Source organism: Gopherus flavomarginatus, chromosome 19 (assembly GCF_025201925.1).
Source record: "Gopherus flavomarginatus isolate rGopFla2 chromosome 19, rGopFla2.mat.asm, whole genome shotgun sequence".
Taxonomy (NCBI): Eukaryota; Metazoa; Chordata; order Testudines; family Testudinidae; genus Gopherus; species Gopherus flavomarginatus.
Genome location: NC_066635.1, coordinates 22,523,925 through 22,540,993, shown reverse-complemented (window position 1 = coordinate 22,540,993; position 17,069 = coordinate 22,523,925). Strand labels below are relative to the sequence as shown.

At 42.7% G+C, this 17,069-nt stretch overlaps 1 protein-coding gene across 5 annotated transcripts in view; it reads left to right on the top strand.

Annotated features, from left to right (window-relative positions):
• The window catches only part of SPECC1 (sperm antigen with calponin homology and coiled-coil domains 1), a 173,384-nt gene that overhangs the window by 14,361 nt on the left and 141,954 nt on the right, over nucleotides 1-17,069 (top strand). For 3 of the 5 annotated variants that reach the window (XM_050928993.1, XM_050928992.1, XM_050928995.1), the window contains exon 1: nucleotides 11,836-11,981. The exons of 1 other annotated variant lie outside the window; for it this stretch is intronic. The gene's annotated coding sequence lies outside the window, so the exon portion shown is untranslated. Of the gene's footprint in view, nucleotides 1-11,835; nucleotides 11,982-17,069 lie in introns of those variants that run through there. One more of the 5 variants, XM_050928989.1, reaches the window with a different exon arrangement.

The following is a 17,069-nucleotide window of genomic DNA, read 5'->3' as shown; positions in this document are numbered from 1 at the left end:
TTAAGCACATGTAAATCTAGCTGAACTTGATGGGCACTGCAGGCACTTGGTACCTCTGAAAATTGGACCACTAATTTCTATGTTCCTCACTTGCTCCATCTCTAGACTGGATATTGCTAGCCTATATCAGTAACTTGATTGATGTCTGTAAAGCACTTTGAGATCCTGGAATTGAGGGTAAGAAAGAAGCACTAGGATTTTATGATATCCATAATCAAACTTCATAGCTAGCTGCCCTCAGAAACCCTGCCCTACATTAGAGAGCCCATTAATCTCCTGGGATTTGAACTATATGCACTTCTTCATTTTTCCTTGTCAGTTTGTCCTGATTCTTGTTGCTGTTGGGTCTCCATTTTGTATAGGAGCTGTGCCCTGCAGTGCTGCTGCTGTTCTAGGGCTGTCAGCAGTTCCACTGGAAGGCTCTCAAAAACAGAGGTGACAACTCAGCTGTTTTATGTATATCAACCTGAAATTCATTATAAAACTCTAAGCCTAGAGGCTCCCTGCACCAGCCCATTGAATTCAGTATATTCTGTTTCAAAGCAGCCTCAGACATACATCCTGGCCAATCCTAAATTCCTTTTTCCTGTTCTGAGAGTTGGTGGCATGCAGTAAAAATGTACTAGTGTGGTGGTTCTGGGATAGCACCTCACAATGTCAAATGACCATCTGTCTTGGTTCCTATTACGTTAGCTCTAGGGGAACCATGCACCCGATCCCATGCTGTCTTTTTCAGCACTTCAATCAAGGAGGAGCAGCTGGGGAGCGTACCTGCTGGGCTGCCTGAATAGTCCAGTTATTGTGCTGCTTGAACATGGTCACTCTCAATGGATTGTTAATGGCACAATGACCTCAAAACATATACGATGGAAAAGTAGCAGTGAGAGTGTTCAGATGAAAAATGGAGACCCCTAAGCCTCTAGTTCACTCTCCACTTGCTATGTTGGACATTAGTTATTATTAATTTTCCTAGGAATACAACGGCACTTTCTCCACCACTCGTGACTTGTCCAGGAGAGCACAGACCCCCACTGGGGAGCACTAAGTCATAGCTGGACATCCATTTCACTTGTAAACGTCTTGCCCTTTTGAATGGAAGGGAAAGCGACAGTAAAGCTACCCTTACTCCAGTGAGGGGCTTTAAGGGGCTTTTTCTACCCCTCACTTATGTCACACTCACATTACTGAAGCATGTCACCACCTTCAGCTTTTCTGACCCATGTTTTTGTCAGTGACATATCCATTGCTTCTAAGAGAACCTTGTATCAATTAGCACAGTTTAAAAACAGGAGGAAAGTTTCATTTCATCGTCTAAGCCATTGTTTGCTTTGTAATTATGATGCTGGTTTTGGCACTAATATATATAGTGGTTTCTCATGCTGTAATTTTCATAGCAATCACAGATTTAGGAACCAGCCATGTTAAACCTCCATCAGATTTTTGAGTACACAGGCCACTGCCTGCACTTTTCTTTTGGGCAGAAGTAAGTGCAGATCAGTTTCTACTTACTGACTGTGCCTTGGAGTCTAGGGACATTGTCACATTCCAGTTTCCCCCGATATCATTCCAATTACATAATTTTGCATCTGGAATTCCTCAGTTTCAGAAAATTCCAGCAGATGTTCTTTAGCCCTTCTATGAGCCTTTCTGAGTCCCTTTTCTCTATCTGCTACTGCAAGGTGTAAGTGATTGTGATTGATGGTGCAGCAAGAAAGTGGAATGCTGCCAACAGGGCACCATCTGGAAACTGATGTAATACCAATTTACACCAAGTAGAAACCAGTTTCAAGGTATAGTCTTCTGGCTGTCCTCTCTGCAGCAGATGCTGAAAGCACATAAACTGCTAACTCTGGGGCAAGTTACTCTTCTGCTGAAACTGTAAAGGAAAATACATTGAAGAGCTTTGTAAACACCTTGGTTCAAAGTAGTGCTTGCAACATGTTATAGTTGCAATTAGGGCTGTCAAGCGATTAAAAATATTAATCACACGATTAATTGCACTGTTAAACAATAGTAGAATACCATTTACTTAACTATTTTTGAATGTTTTCTACATTTTCAAATATATTGATTTCAGTTATAACACAGGTTTCTCAGTAGCAACTGTGTTAGTCTGTATCTGCAAAAAGAGCAGGAGTACTTGTGGCACCTTAGAGACTAACAAATGTATTTGAGCATAAGCTTTCGTGGGCTACAGCCCACTTCATCGGATGCATGTAGTGGAAAATACAGTAGGACGAGATATATATATAATATTGGTGCCACAAGTACTCCTGTTCTAGTTACAACACAGAATACAAAGTGTACAGTGCTCACTTTCTATTTATTTTTAATACAAATTTGCACTGTAAAAAACAAGAATATATTTCAACTCACCTAATACAAGTACTGTAGTGCTATTTTTTATCATGAAAGTTGAATTGACAAATGTCGAATTATTTTTGTTTACATAACTGCATTCAAAAATAAAACAATGTAAAACTTTAGAACCTACAAGTCCACTCAGTCCTACTTCAGCCAAACGCTTACACAAATAAGTTTGGTTACATTTGCAGGAGATAATGATGCCCACTTCTTGTTCACAATGTCACCTGAAAGTGAGAACAGGAGTTTGCATGGCACTGTTGTAATTGGCATTGCAAGATATTTACATGCCAGATATGCTAAAGATTCTTATGTCCCTTCATGCTTCAACCACCATTCCAGAAGATATGCATTCATGCTGACGACGGGTTCTGCTTGATAACAATCCAGAGCAGAGCAGACCAATGCATGTACATTTTTATCATCTGGCTCAGATACCATCAGTAGAAAGTTGATTGATTTGATTTATTGGTGGTTCGGGTTCTGTAGTTTCCTCATCAGAGTGTTGCTCTTTTAAGACTTCTGAAAGCATGCTCCACGCTTCGTCCCTCTCAGATTTTGGACAACACTTCAGATTCTTAAACTTTGGGTCAAGTGCTGTAGCTATTTTTAGAAATCTCGCTATTGGTACCTTCTTTGTGTTTTGTCAAATCTGCAGTGACAGTGTTCATAAATCAAACAACATGTGCTGGGTCATCATCTGAGACTGCTATACCATAAAATATATGGCAGAATGCAGGTAAAACAGAGCAGGGGACATTATATTCTCCCCCAAGGAATTCAGTCACAAATTTAATTACTGCACTATTTTTTAAATGAACATCAGTAGCATGGACGCATGTCCTCCGGAATGATGGCTGAAACATGAAGGGGCATATGAATGTTTAGCACATAATTACCTTGCAACGCTGGCTACAAAAGTGCCATGTGAACACCTGTTCTCACTTTCAGGTGACATTGTAAATAAGAAGCAGGCAGCAGTATCTCCCGTAAATGTAAACAAACTTGTTTTTCTTAGCAATTGGCTGAACAAGAAGTAGGACTGTGTGGACTTGTAGGCTCCAAGTTTTACATCGTTTTGTTTTTGAGTGCAGTTATATAACAAAAAAAATCTACATTTGCAAGTTACACTTTCAAGATAGAGATTGCACTGCAGCCTATATACAAATGCAAGAAGTATGGGTAATAAGCAGGAAGAACTGGAAGTGCTAATAAATAAATACAACTATGACATTGTTGGCATTACTGAAACTTGGTGGGATAATACACACAACTGGAATGCTGGTGTGGATGGGTATAGTTTGCTCAGGAAGGATAGACAGGGGGAAAAATGGAGGAGGTGTTGCCTTATATATTAAAAATGTACACACTTGGACTGAGGTGGAGATGGACATAGGAGATGGAAGTGTTGAGAGTCTCTGGGTTAGGCTAAAAGGGGTAAAAAACACGGGTGATGTCGTGCTGGGAGTCTACTACAGGCCACCTAATCAGGTGGAAGAGGTGGATGAGGCTTTTTTCAAACAACTAACAAAATCATCCAAAGCCCAAGATTTGGTGGTGATGGGGAACTTCAACTATCCAGATATATGTTGGGAAAATAACACCGCGGGGCACAGACTATCCAATAAGTTCCTGGACTGCATCGCAGACAACTTTTTATTTCAGAAAGTTGAAAAAGCTACTAGGGGGGAAGCTGTTCTAGACTTGATTTTAACAAATAGGGAGGAACTCATTGAGAATTTGAAAGTAGAAGGAAGCTTGGGTGAAAGTGATCATGAAATCATAGAGTTTGCAATTCTAAGGAAGAGTAGAAGGGAGTACAGCAAAATAGAGACAATGGATTTCAGGAAGGCAGATTTTGGTAAGCTCAGAGAGCTGATAGGTAAGGTCCCATGGGAATCAAGACTGAGGGGAAAAACAACTGAGGAGAGTTGGCAGTTTTTCAAAGGGACGCTATTAAGGGCCCAAAAGCAAGCTATTCCGATGGTTAGGAAAGATAGAAAATGTGGCAAAAGACCACCTTGGCTTAACCACGAGATCTTGCGTGACCTACAAAATAAAAAGGCGTCATATAAAAAATGGAAACTAGGTCAGATTACAAAGGATGAATATAGGCAAATAACACAGGAATGCAGAGGCAAGATTAGAAAGGCAAAGGCACAAAATGAGCTCAAACTAGCTATGGGAATAAAGAGAAACAAGAAGACTTTTTATCAATACATTAGAAGCAAGAGGAAGACCAAGGACAGGGTAGGCCCACTGCTCACTGAGGTGGGGGAAACAGTAACGGGAGACTTGGAAATGGCAGAGATGCTTAATGATTTCTTTGTTTCGGTCTTCACTGAGAAGTCTGAAGGAATGTCCAATATAGTGAATGCTTACAGGAAGAGGGTAGGTTTAGAAGATAATATAAAAAAAAAACAAGTAAAAAATCACTTAGAAAAGTTAGATGCCTGCAAGTCACCAGGGCCTGATGAAATGCATCCTAGAATACTCAAGGAGTTAATAGAGGAGGTATCTGAGCCTCTAGCTATTATCTTTGGGAAATCATAGGAGACGGGGGAGATTCCAGAAGACTGGAAAAGGGCAAATATAGTGCCCATCTATAAAAAGGGAAATAAAAACAACCCAGGTAACTACAGACCAGTTAGTTTAACTTCTGTGCCAGGGAAGATAATGGAGCAAGTAATAAAAGAAATCATCTGCAAACACTTGGAAGGTGGTAAGGTGATAGGGAATAGCCAGCATGGATTTGTAAAGAACAAATCGTGTCAAACTAATCTGATAGCATTCTTTGATAGGATAACGATAAGGGAGAAGCAGTGGATGTGATATACCTAGACTTTAGTAAGGCATTTGATACGGTCTCGCATGATATTCTTATAGATAAACTAGGAAAGTACAATTTAGATGGGGCTACTATAAGGTGGGTGCATAACTGGCTGGATAACCGTACTCAGAAAGTAGTTATTAATGGCTCCCAATCCTGCTGGAAAAGTATAACAAGTGGGGTTCCACAGGGGTCTGTTTTGGGACAGGCTCTGTTCAATATCTTCATTAACGATTTAGATGTTGGCATAGAAAGTACGCTTATTAAGTTTGCGGACGATACCAAACTGGGAGGGATTGCAACTGCTTTGGAGGACAGGGTCAAAATTCAAAATGATCTGGACAAATTGGAGAAATGGTCTGAGGTAAACAGGATGAAGTTCAATAAAGATAAATGCAAAGTGTTCCACTTAGGAAGGAACAATCAGTTTCACACATACAGAATGGGAAGAGACTGTCTAGGAAGGAGTATGGCAGAAAGAGATCTAGGGGTCATAGTGGACCACAAGCTTAATATGAGTCAACAGTGTGATACTGTTGCAAAAAAAGCAAACGTGATTCTGGGATGCATTAACAGGTGTGTTGTAAACAAGACACGAGAAGTCATTCTTCCGCTTTACTCTGCGCTGGTTAGGCCTCAACTGGAGTATTGTGTCCAGTTCTGGGCACCGCATTTCAAGAAAGATGTGGAGAAATTGGAGAGGGTCCAGAGAAGAGCAACAAGAATGATTAAAGATCTTGAGAACATGACCTATGAAGGAAGGCTGAAGGAATTGGGTTTGTTTAGTGTGGAAAAGAGAAGACTGAGAGGGGACATGATAGCAGTTTTCAGGTATCTAAAAGGGTGTCATCAGGAGGAGGGAGAAAACTTGTTCACCTTAGCCTCCAATGGTAGAACAAGAAGCAATGAGCTTAAACTGCCGCAAGGGAGATTTAGGTTGGACATTAGGAAAAAGTTCCTAACTGTCAGGGTGTTTAAACACTGGAATAGATTGCCTAGGGAAGTTGTGGAATCTCCATCTCTGGAGATATTTAAGAGTAGGTTAGATAAATGTCTATTAGGGATGGTCTAGACAGTATTTGGTCCTGCCATGAGGGCAGGGGACTGGATTCGATGACCTCTTGAGGTCCCTTCCAGTCTTAGAGTCTATGAGTACTTGTATAAGGTGAATAGAAAAATACTATTTCTTTTCTCTATCATTTTTACAGTGCAGATATTTGTAATAAATATTAAATGAGCACTGTTCACTTTGTATTCTGCATTTTCAGATATACTGATTTCTATTAAAACATAGAAGAACATCCAAAATATTGACTAAATTTCAATTAATATATATTGTTTAACAGTGCGATTAATGACAATCTTTTTAATCCCAATTATTATTTTTTTTGCATTAATCACATGAGTTAACTGAGATTAATTGACAGCCCTAGTTGCAATGTTATTGCTGTTAACATTTCAAACAGCTTTTGGGAGTCAGAGCTGGTCTGGTAACTGAAGTATTTTCATATGCTATGATGTTTAATATGTGCAGTGAGGAATGATTTTCTGCCCAACAATACACAAGTCTGACACTGCATTGGGAAGTCCTGGTGAATTAACTGAGAGTGGTAGTTGAATCACCTATGCTACAAGATGGAGTTGCATCCTTATGTATATTTGTGAAAAGGTGGTCTTCCCACCCTGCTTGAAAATGATCAATACTTCACTTGCTGTGTAGGTTCAAAACTTCCCCCTTTCTGACATCTGGCTCTGTTAACAAGGTAATGCAACAAATTCCATCCAAGCCTTTTCCTTTGGCGTGACCATTCCTAGCACAGTTCAGCTCAGCCCCAGGCCCTAGATACCTCTCTCCAGAGGGGATATTCCTAGCTCCTTTGGGTGGGTTAATGAGCTGCACCTGCCACAATGAGTCACTAGGGCTTAATTAGTATCTCCCTCCAGGGTTCCAACACCTGCTCACAGAAGAACCTAGCCACCCTGTTATAGAGCAGAAAGGCTTTTTACCTGCCAGGACTTGAATGAATGGTTCTGTGTTTTCCCCTGCTACAGCTGGTGTCAGTAATGATACCCAATGTAGGACAGGGAGCTGTGTTCCTTAGGTGCCACCAGTAGTAGCTAAGCAAGTGCAGAGCCACATGAGCTGGGGTGCAGTGCAGAGGTGGGCAAACCATCTGGGTAAAACGTGTGCGAAGATGTAATCTTCAGAGTTTTTTTTTTTTTTTTGTAAGTGCTTCTTTACTGGTGGGGTTTTTCCTTCTCCATATAGTCCCTTACTCATTTGAATCTTAAATGGTTCTGTTCTTGTAAGGAGATGCATTTGTTACCTGTTAATGTTCTGTTTGGGAATCAGAGAGGGGTGCTGAAAACTGCTGGAGTCTCTTACAGATCCTTATACTTTTGAAAACAAATTCATTTCTCAGTTCACCTGTCTTGCCTGGTGTTTCTCTGTTCTTTGATGTTTCAGTATGCTTTACTTTTCTAAAATCTCAACAATGCAGAACAAAGGAAACTGTCTGGTTATCTGCCTCCAATAGTCTCTTCCCTGTCACTCCTATGTGAGATTTCTAACAATCCTGCACTCTCCAGCAGTTGTAGGTGAAAGCTACTGGCTGTGGCTTAGGCTGAGCTCACTGGGTGTCTGAGTGGGAACCTGGACCTGTGTAACATTCCCCTAAACACTAGAAATTCTTGAGTTCTTCAAGTGCATTGAGGAGAGAGGTCTATATGTTAACTGGTGAGATATTTGCCTATTCAGGCTTGACAAAGCTCTGGCTAGGATGATTTTAGGTGGGAATTGATCCTGCTCTGACCAAGGGGGTGGACTAGATGACCTCCTGTGGTCCCTTCCAACCCTGATATTCTGATTCTAGGTCTGCACTGTGATGGAGTAGGGGGATGGGAGAGCAGGGGAGGACTTTAGGGGATAGACTATACCTGAGCCTGTAACTGAGCTAGGCAAGGGGGGTGGGAGGTCAACACTTTTGCCCAGGAAGCTAGACAAAGGAAGGGACCTGCAGGAGGGAGTTAGTTTCAGTTTTGTTTTGGGGCTGTGTGGGAGGAATTCAGGGTATCCTAAGCTGGGATCCAAGCACCCTGAAACTCCAGAAGGACTTGATTGAGAGGTCCTGAGTGTGCCTGCAAGCTCTGCTGTAACCTGTGTTCCTGTTGTCCAATAAACCTTCTGTTTTACTGGCTGGCTGAGAGTCTCTGTGGAGTCCCAGGAAGAGGGGTGCAGGACTGGACTCCCCCACACTCCGTGACATGTACACACAGACATCTCGCACTGGTTGTGCCCTTACAGGCAACAGCCCTTGGAGTTCACTCTTTACATCCACCCTTTTGATTAGCATCATCTTGTTAACCAAGCAGCAGGGAGTTTTCAGCAAAATGGAAGCTGATTGTTGCCCCGTGATTCATTCTGTACATGGGCTGCTAGTGCCTTGAACTTCCTTCCTGTCATCAGCAATGAAACTGAGAAAAGAAAAATAAAGAGGAGTTGGTATCGGATCTGCACAGTGAGGAAAAGGGCAGGGTGAATATAGCCCCAAAGCCACAGCCCAACTCCAACTAATACCCACTCTGCCTGCTGACTTTTCCTTGTAATTACCTCTGGGTTTTATATCTGCAGACAATAACGTTCCATGCTTCACAACTGAATTAGAGACTCCCTTGAAAACCACACTGATGTTGACATCACAGCCTTGTTTATGGAATGTCTCTTTGTAACTAGGGCTTTTGCACATACAAGTGCAGTTTGTAAAAGCCTATCTTTTGGTTCAAGTTGTGCATTTGCCCTCTCCTGTTTCCTGTATAAGTCTCTTTTCCACATCCGTATTTAGAGACACCTGCCTCCCAAATGAGCCTCACAACTCGAATCCAGCTTTTGATCTTTTCCATCACACTGTGCCTTAAGCAAGATTGTGGCTGAAAAAGAGCATGCCCAGTGCATGCCTAAGCATACAATGTTTAATTTCCTGGGGCCCTGTGTTGTTATGGTGCACTGTCTGGTAGGGTTTGTTCATCATAATGCTGTTCATAACACATTGCTATAATTCTGCTCCTGCTGTGTAAGTGATCAGATTGTGCCCAGTGGCATGTGTGTTCTAGGAGATTAGAGTTATAAAGTGGGTGGGAGACAATAGATGAGTGTGTGCGCGCATGCACAATTTGCTAGCTCTGCCTCTGTCTGCAGTTGCACATTTGGTTGACATCTATTTCAGATGTGAATCTTGCTGATTCTTTGTTTTAATTTTAAAGTACTTTCATATCCTCACTTCACACCCCTGCTACTGGGTGAAAGGAAGGACGGTTAATGCTCTGGCCTGGAACTCAGGAGGTCTGGCTTCTTACGCTAATCCTGCCACAAACTTCCAGTGTGACTTAGTGCAAGTCATTTAATCTCTCTGTGCCTTGGCTCCTCAGCTGGCAAATGGATAAATTCTTTAGTGTATGTCAGGTGCTTAGGTAAATATAGTGATGAATGCCATAGAAAAGGGTACTAATAAATAAATACTGTAGATTTGTTGGGTTTGGGGGGATTGTGTGGCACAGTTACTCTGTTATATCCAATGTACCAAAACACTAGTGGGCAAGTGTTGTGGCTTTTTCCTACTCATGCTGAGCATTTTCAGCATTGGGTTTTGGTCAAGTGATATCCGGCACAACTAAAAATATCTTTTTAAATTCTACTCAGCTGATAGTCTGGGGCCGGTTTCCCACTGAGCCCCATATGAACTCACCCCAAGCAATGACAAAGAGACAATGTGCTTCAGTCCAAAAAATGTGAGTCTGTATTTTCAAACTGGGAACTTTTTTGTGGTGGTACATGTTGGCCTGGTGTCTCTGGCACTTACTATTGGTTTTGATTCCGCCGTTTTGCAGTTTGCCCTTTCTGGTTCTGAAAGCTGCCCAAAGTCGACATGGAGTAGAGATTTGAGTGCTGTCCCTATGTATTGCAAACCTGAGTGATTGTCCATATGTTTATCACCAAAAATAATATGATTTGCCTCCCAGGAAGAGGAGCAGAATTCATTTATAGTAATTTGTTAATATGAATGCCAGAGGGTACTGCCTTCTGATTATAGCTTGTGACTGGGAGAGGTCTCAGAAGCCTCATAGCACATAAAAAAGTAAGGATGGATAAGCTCTATTATCTGTGGTCACCTAGTCTGTCCCTAGATAGTGCGGGGATTGACAAACCAGATAGAATGTCATTGTTTGTTTATTGTATTCAATCTTCCTTGGGTCTGCAGCTCCAGGATCCAAGGCCCCCAGCTTGAGACCAGCTGCTCTATGGTGAAAGCACTTGGACCAGCCATGACCTAGAAATAGCCTTTGGGTGAAGAGTTTACACGTGGCACATCATTGGCTTCCTTTGGGGCTGTGTCAGGACATCTTGGCCTCTAGAATGAGGGTTTCGGGCGGTGCTCAGTGAGGGCAGAGCCATATATAGACTGCCACTACATTTAGGATCTGATTGTAAACAGCTGGCTAAAATAAACCCTCCCTAGCTTTCTTTTCTAAGGAGACTGCTGTTGTATCACTGTCACTTATATTCCGGGCTCACATTACAGTGGAAAAAACCCACACCTGATTCTAGAGATTGGTCCAAACTAATACCCTAGGTCTGAATGGCCTAGGATGCAGATCCAAAGAAGAATTTTGCAAATATCCCTGCCTTTATAATGGGCCAAACCAACACCCTAACTCTGAACATCCCCAAACTTGGAAGTATTTGAAATCCTGATTTGGTTCTAATTTCTCTCACCCCCACCTAGGGGACCCTATCTCTGCCTGATTCCTGTCTGTAAAGATCCCTTACCCCTTTTCTCTGCACACACAGAGGGCCGAAGGGTGAGGGGAGTCCCCCAGGCATTTCTCAGCCCTGTGCCCCTTATTCACTTTCTTCTAGCCTAGGAGCTGATGGGTGCTTCTGCTTAGTGAGCCACAGACAGGTCATTGAAATCTGATGGGGCTAGGCACGCTGTCCATTCCCCTGTGCTATGTGCACAGGGCTCTCAGCTCTTGACAATATGGGGAGTTCTGGAGCTGGATTCCTCTCTCTTCTTCCCCCCCGCATGTTAGATCATGACTGAATCTCTGTTTTAGTGTAAAAACCCCCACTCTGCACCTTTTCAAGGCAGTCGTAAAGGTGAGGGAAATGCCTCTTGAGTGGGGCTCCTGGGGAGGAGATGCTTAGTATGGAATATAAGGGCTTGTGGGTGCAGTTTCTGTAACTTTCCTCCAAAGACAGACTCCTCCCCACCCCCCCTCAGAAAATATCTCCTTTTGGTGCCCACCTTGTTATCTTTTCTGCAATATACATGCTGCATATTTCGTTTGATCAGATTATGCAGACTAGACTGGGGCTTATCATACCATCTACCAATGTACACTTCTATTCTGAGGGCTGAAGGAATAAGGAACCCTTCACTGCTTTCTGAAGGGGATTGCTGCCCTGCACAGCTCTGAATTCTGGTATAAATGGCTTGCCTGCAAGAATTCCTCCTGGTATGATGGAAGTATAATATTTCTCTTTCTTGTGTGTGTGCACTCACACATACGTGTGTGTGTGTGTGTGTGATGAATGCCAAAGCTCTGGTAAAGCCAGCTTGCTTCCGTATGTGAATAATTTCTCAAGCAGCTCTCTGTGTGTCGTTGCAATGTGGTTTTCCTCTCAGGGAAGCACTAAAGCCCTGAATTCTCAGTCTGGCTTGCACATGCTGTCAGAGGCTAGCAGGAGACAGTTTTCCTTTTAATACAAGGAGGAGAAAAAGCTTTCACTGTAAGTATTTAATCCTCTTTTTATTTGTAAGGTGGGAACTGGATTTTCTCTAGTGCGGGTTAGTGGATAGAGGCACATTCTTGCAGCAAGCAGACTGCCTTGCTTAACAACACCTGGATGTAAGGTCTGACTCTAATTAAAACTAGATTGGATGGAGCATTAGAAAATGCACTGTAAGGAACACGCCTGCATTGGCGGGGAGCTAGGCTGGACGGTCTATTAGATGTTAACGATAGAAAATGATCCTATGAGGACTGGCTACTGTGTAGTTTTCTGTTTCGTTGCATGGAGTTGAGCTAGTGACAAATGGGCTGAAGCTGTCACTCTGCCTGCCTCGGCTCTCTCTTCCTGTTGGTGTTCAGTGATCTGTTCCAACGGCAGGGTCGAACAGGAGCACAAATAGGTTTCCCCAACCCTGCTGTTGAGACTGTCCAGTCAAGAAGGGGCCAAGCTGCTTCAGAAAAAAATTGGCAGTTAGCTCGTCTGCAAGGTGAATGAGTACAAATGTTGGGGAGCCTGGCCAGAGCTGTGCTCTCCTCCATCAAAGAAGGGAGCTGCTGAGACTCTCAGGAGGAAGCATCAGTTTCAACAGTTTAGTAATTGGCCCCAAAAATGTGATTGATTTAAACTGAATCTTGATGGTAATAGCAATTGTAATAATATGCAGCATTTGTACAGCTTTGCAGAGCTGTACAAATGCTAATTAAGCTCTGTGTTTGTAATGAATCATTACTGGCAGAAATGGAAAGGAAATGGGGACTCTTCTCCTCCCCCGCCCCCCACACCCCGCTTCCCTTCATCAACACAATCTAATTCTCTCTCTAGATATCACCCCTTAAATGTTTCAGAGTAGCAGCCATGTTAGTCTGTATCAGCAAAAAGAACAGGAGTACTTGTGGTACCTTAAAGACTAACAAATTTATTTGAACATAAGCTTTCGTGGGCTACAGCCCACTTCTTCATCAGACGCATAGAACTGTCTGAAATGGGCCATCTTGATTATCACTTCAAGTTTTTCTCCCCTGCTGATAATAGCTTCTCTTAATTAGCCTCTTACAGTTGGTATGGGTACTTCCACCTTTTCATGTTCTCTGTATGTATAAATACCTTCTTACTGTATGTTCCATTCTATGCATCTGAAGAAGTGGTCTGTAGCCCACGAAAGCTTATACTCAAATAAATTTGTTAGTCTTTAAGGTACCACAAGTACTCCTGTTCTTTTTACCCATTAACATGGTTTGTCTGTGGAGTATTGCCTCTACTCCCTACAAGCTGGAAATTATTCTGTTGCCAATCTGATTGTTCTCCAGTGGTGTGATTCTGATGATTACTTAGTAAGAGAGACCTGTCCTGGGTCAGCTCCTGTCTCAACACCTGGACCCCACTGTGTGATTCTATGGGTTTCACAGCTCCCTGGTGGTCTGCAGGCCATAGCTTGCAAACCACTGACTCTGCTGTTTGAATCCATTCAGCTTTGTTCAGCCCTGTCCACATGCAGAATGAATAATTTGAAAATGCAGAAGTCTACTGGTTTCTTTTGCAACTTTAGAGTTCACGATGGCTTCCTCTCTCCAATGAAACCTTTCTGCTAGGAGTTCACAACACTGACCACTAACAAGTTCAAAGGGTCTCAGTTAATTAACAGGCTACTGTGCACATTTGCAGAGCACAATCTCTCTGCCAGGCAACTTTTCAGAAATTAATGATTGCTGTGATTAATGATAGGCGGATTGGCTGGGGATTGTGATCACCCATGCATTGTGCATGGGAGAAGTGGACTTGCTTTTTTATTTTTGTTTGGCTTTTCCATGAGGCTCCTCATCAAGGTACAAGAGGATTTATGATATATCATAGTTTATCTTCCCAAGACTCCTTCTTCAGAGGACCAATATTATTCCCATTTTATAGATGGGAAACAAAGGAACAGAAAGATCCTGTGACTTGCCCAAGATAACACAGGAAGTCTGTGGCAGAGCTGGGAATGGAATTAAGATGTGAATCCTAATCCATTGTCTTTACTACAAAATCATCCATCTGTTGCCATGTCTCATGCATGTGGTGGGCAAGTTGTCATGTATTTGTGTGCTATGTTTCTCTTCCAACCTAGAGAAGGTGTTCTCTGGCAGTTCCTTCTGTCCCTTCTAAGAGCATCTGCCTGTACTCAGCTGTAAGGTGTAATGACAGGGCATTACCAGGCAAAACCCCTGTCATTACTCTTCCTCTCTATAGTAATTACATAGCTGTGCCTTGTGTAAAATAGAACATCCTTCTCCTTACTGTGAATTGATAAGACCATGCAATGTTACCCCTCCGTTTCTCATCCTCCTCTTGCTCCAGTCACGGGGGTGGCAGAAGAGGATTAACAAGAACTAGCTACTTTCAGATGGCTCTGATAGCCCTTGTTCTCAAAATGTACGTGCATTATGCTACACCAGGGTTAAACCCATCTGCTCAGGCCAGGAAGGTGTTGGGGATAGCTCTGAGTGGCTTAACATTTTTTATGGCTAAAGACTGATTTAAAACCCCCAACAGCTAGGAAATTCAGGATCAAGGCTCAGCCTTCACCTTTCTTTGCCCTCCTGTGCCCTAAGTCTCAAAGTAATGGCTGATTATACATACCATATAAGCTGGGACCCCTATTGCCTGGAAGCTATGAGCTGAGATGATGAATTCTCCTGGATTCTCTAGAGTGAGATCACTCCCTGAACGTAGTTAATTTTGGTGTGGTTTGATGAAATTTAGCATTAACTGTGTAGCCTTTATATATGCACACAGGTACAGACACTGTGTTCCTCTAAGCAAAAGTACACCCAACAGCACATTCTCCCCCCTCCCTCTTTGCTTTGTTGCCTTCTTCACGTGCAGCTGTCAGTAACATGATGAGCACAGAGTTGCCACATTCAAGTCTAAAACCCTGCCCTGAAGTAACAAAAAGGTCATATCCATTCTTGCCCAATCAACCTTATTTAGACTACACCTATAACTTAACTTAAATATGGTGGCCTGTTTGCTGTTAGCCAGTAGAAATCAATGCTCCAGCTAGTGATGGTGGTTGTCCTCCTATAGGGTCACCCGCTGACCAAATCTCTGCTAGCTTGTGTGTTTTTTATCTCTACATCCCCGTAGTGATCAGGAAGCAGAGGGAAGTACCTGGGTCTCTGAGGTATCTAAGGTTAATCGGGTTCTGATTTCAGACAAATCTATGTGGTTTATCTGGTAAAACAGCAAGGCTATATTTTTCCTGTGGCTTGTAAATGCCAGGAATGTGGATCCAACACAAGAAAAACAGAGGTGAATAAATCCTCTGTCCATTTGCACAAAACTAGAGTTTTGTTTAAACTTTTTGTTTCCTTTCTCATGTCCAGCTGGAAAATGGGATCCAGTTGAGAGCAAGAAACCCATAAGCCCAAAACTCTCAGGAGACATTCTGTGGTGATGGGATTTGGGGACAAAGCCGTGCAATTCTCTTTTGTTATTTGCCTGACTGTCTTTGGTAAAAATCACTGATTAGTCATAGTCCAGGTCTACACTAAAAAGTTATGTTGACCCAGCTGTGTTGCTCAGGAGTGTGAAAAATTCATATTCCTGAGCAACATAGTTAAGCTGACCTAGCCCCCGCCATAGACAATACTAGGTTGACACAATAATTCTTCCGTTGACCTATCTACCACCTCTCAGGGAGATAGATTAACTACAGCAATGGGAGAACCCTTCCTGTTGCTGTAGTGTCTACACTGAAGTGCTACAGCAGTGCAACTGCAGCTGTGCAGCTGTAGCAATTCAAGTGTAGACATACTCTTAGTCTTGAAAAAAGACTAACTAGGGTGACCAGATGTCCTAGTTTTAAAGGGACAGTCCTGGTTTTTGGGACTTTCTTATATAGGCGCCTATTACCCACCACTCCCTGTCCTATTTTTTCACAGTTGCTGTCTGGTCACCCTACTTATAATAGTCTTCAGATATGTTAAGGACTATTCTAAAAAGGACTGTGATCAATAGTTCTCCATGTCCACTCAAAGTAGGACAAGAAGTAATGGGCCTAATCTGCAGCAAGGGAGATTTAGGTTAGATATTCGGAAAAGCTTTCTAACTATAAGTGTAGTTAAGCTCTGGAATGGGCTTCAAAGGGAGGTTGTGGTATTCCCATCACTGGAGGTTTTAAGGAACAGGTTGGGGACACACTTGTCAGGGATGATCTAGGTTTACGTGGTCCTGCCTCAGCACAGGGGGCTGCACTTGATGACTTCTTGAGGTCCCTTCCACCCCTACAATCTGTGATTGACCCACTGGTGATTGCAGGTAGGATATTTTTTTTTATTGTGTGCAACACTGAATTCATCCAGAGATTGGAAATGGTTTATTTGAGGCAGTGACCAGGTGCTCAGCATTCATGGCTGGTTAGACCTTACTCTGCCCAGGCCACTCCTGATTATAACATACTGTGGAGATTCCATGACGCCAGTAAAGAAATACACCCTTAAGGATAAATGATAGGAATTAGCCTAGGAAAAGAACAAGATCAGCCTTAAGCACAAGTAAGACAAGCAACTGCTGGAGACTCTGCGATAGCCTCATAGCCCATTTAGCTCCTCCCTGCAACACAACCACCCACTCTGACAATTGGACCTTGTCTTTGGGGGCCTGCAGAGTAGTTTCACTGTTTAAGTGGCTCCATGTGATACTGTGCAGGGAAAGAGAATAATGGACCCTGTGGAGGGGCTCTTTACACTATGGAGCAAGGATGGCATGCATGAAGGGGATTCTCAGAGGACTCCATATGGTGGCCTTCTTGTTTGCTCATAGGTAGCAACTTTCATGAAGAAAAGAAGTCCTTCTACAACACTATAGAGGATGTCACATGGTCTGATGGCTTAAGTAGAGTACTGGACATTCTATTTCTGACTCTCACGGATTTGCTGCATGATCTTGGGCAAGTGCCTTAGCCTCTGTGCATCTTTGGTTGCAAAGTCCATAGATTTATTATTATAACACATTCTTCTGGACTATTGAAAGTAAAATACCTGGCTTAGGGCATGAAAAAACCCACAGTCCTCCTCCTTGCTATAACTTGTAGTCTGGGCATGAAAG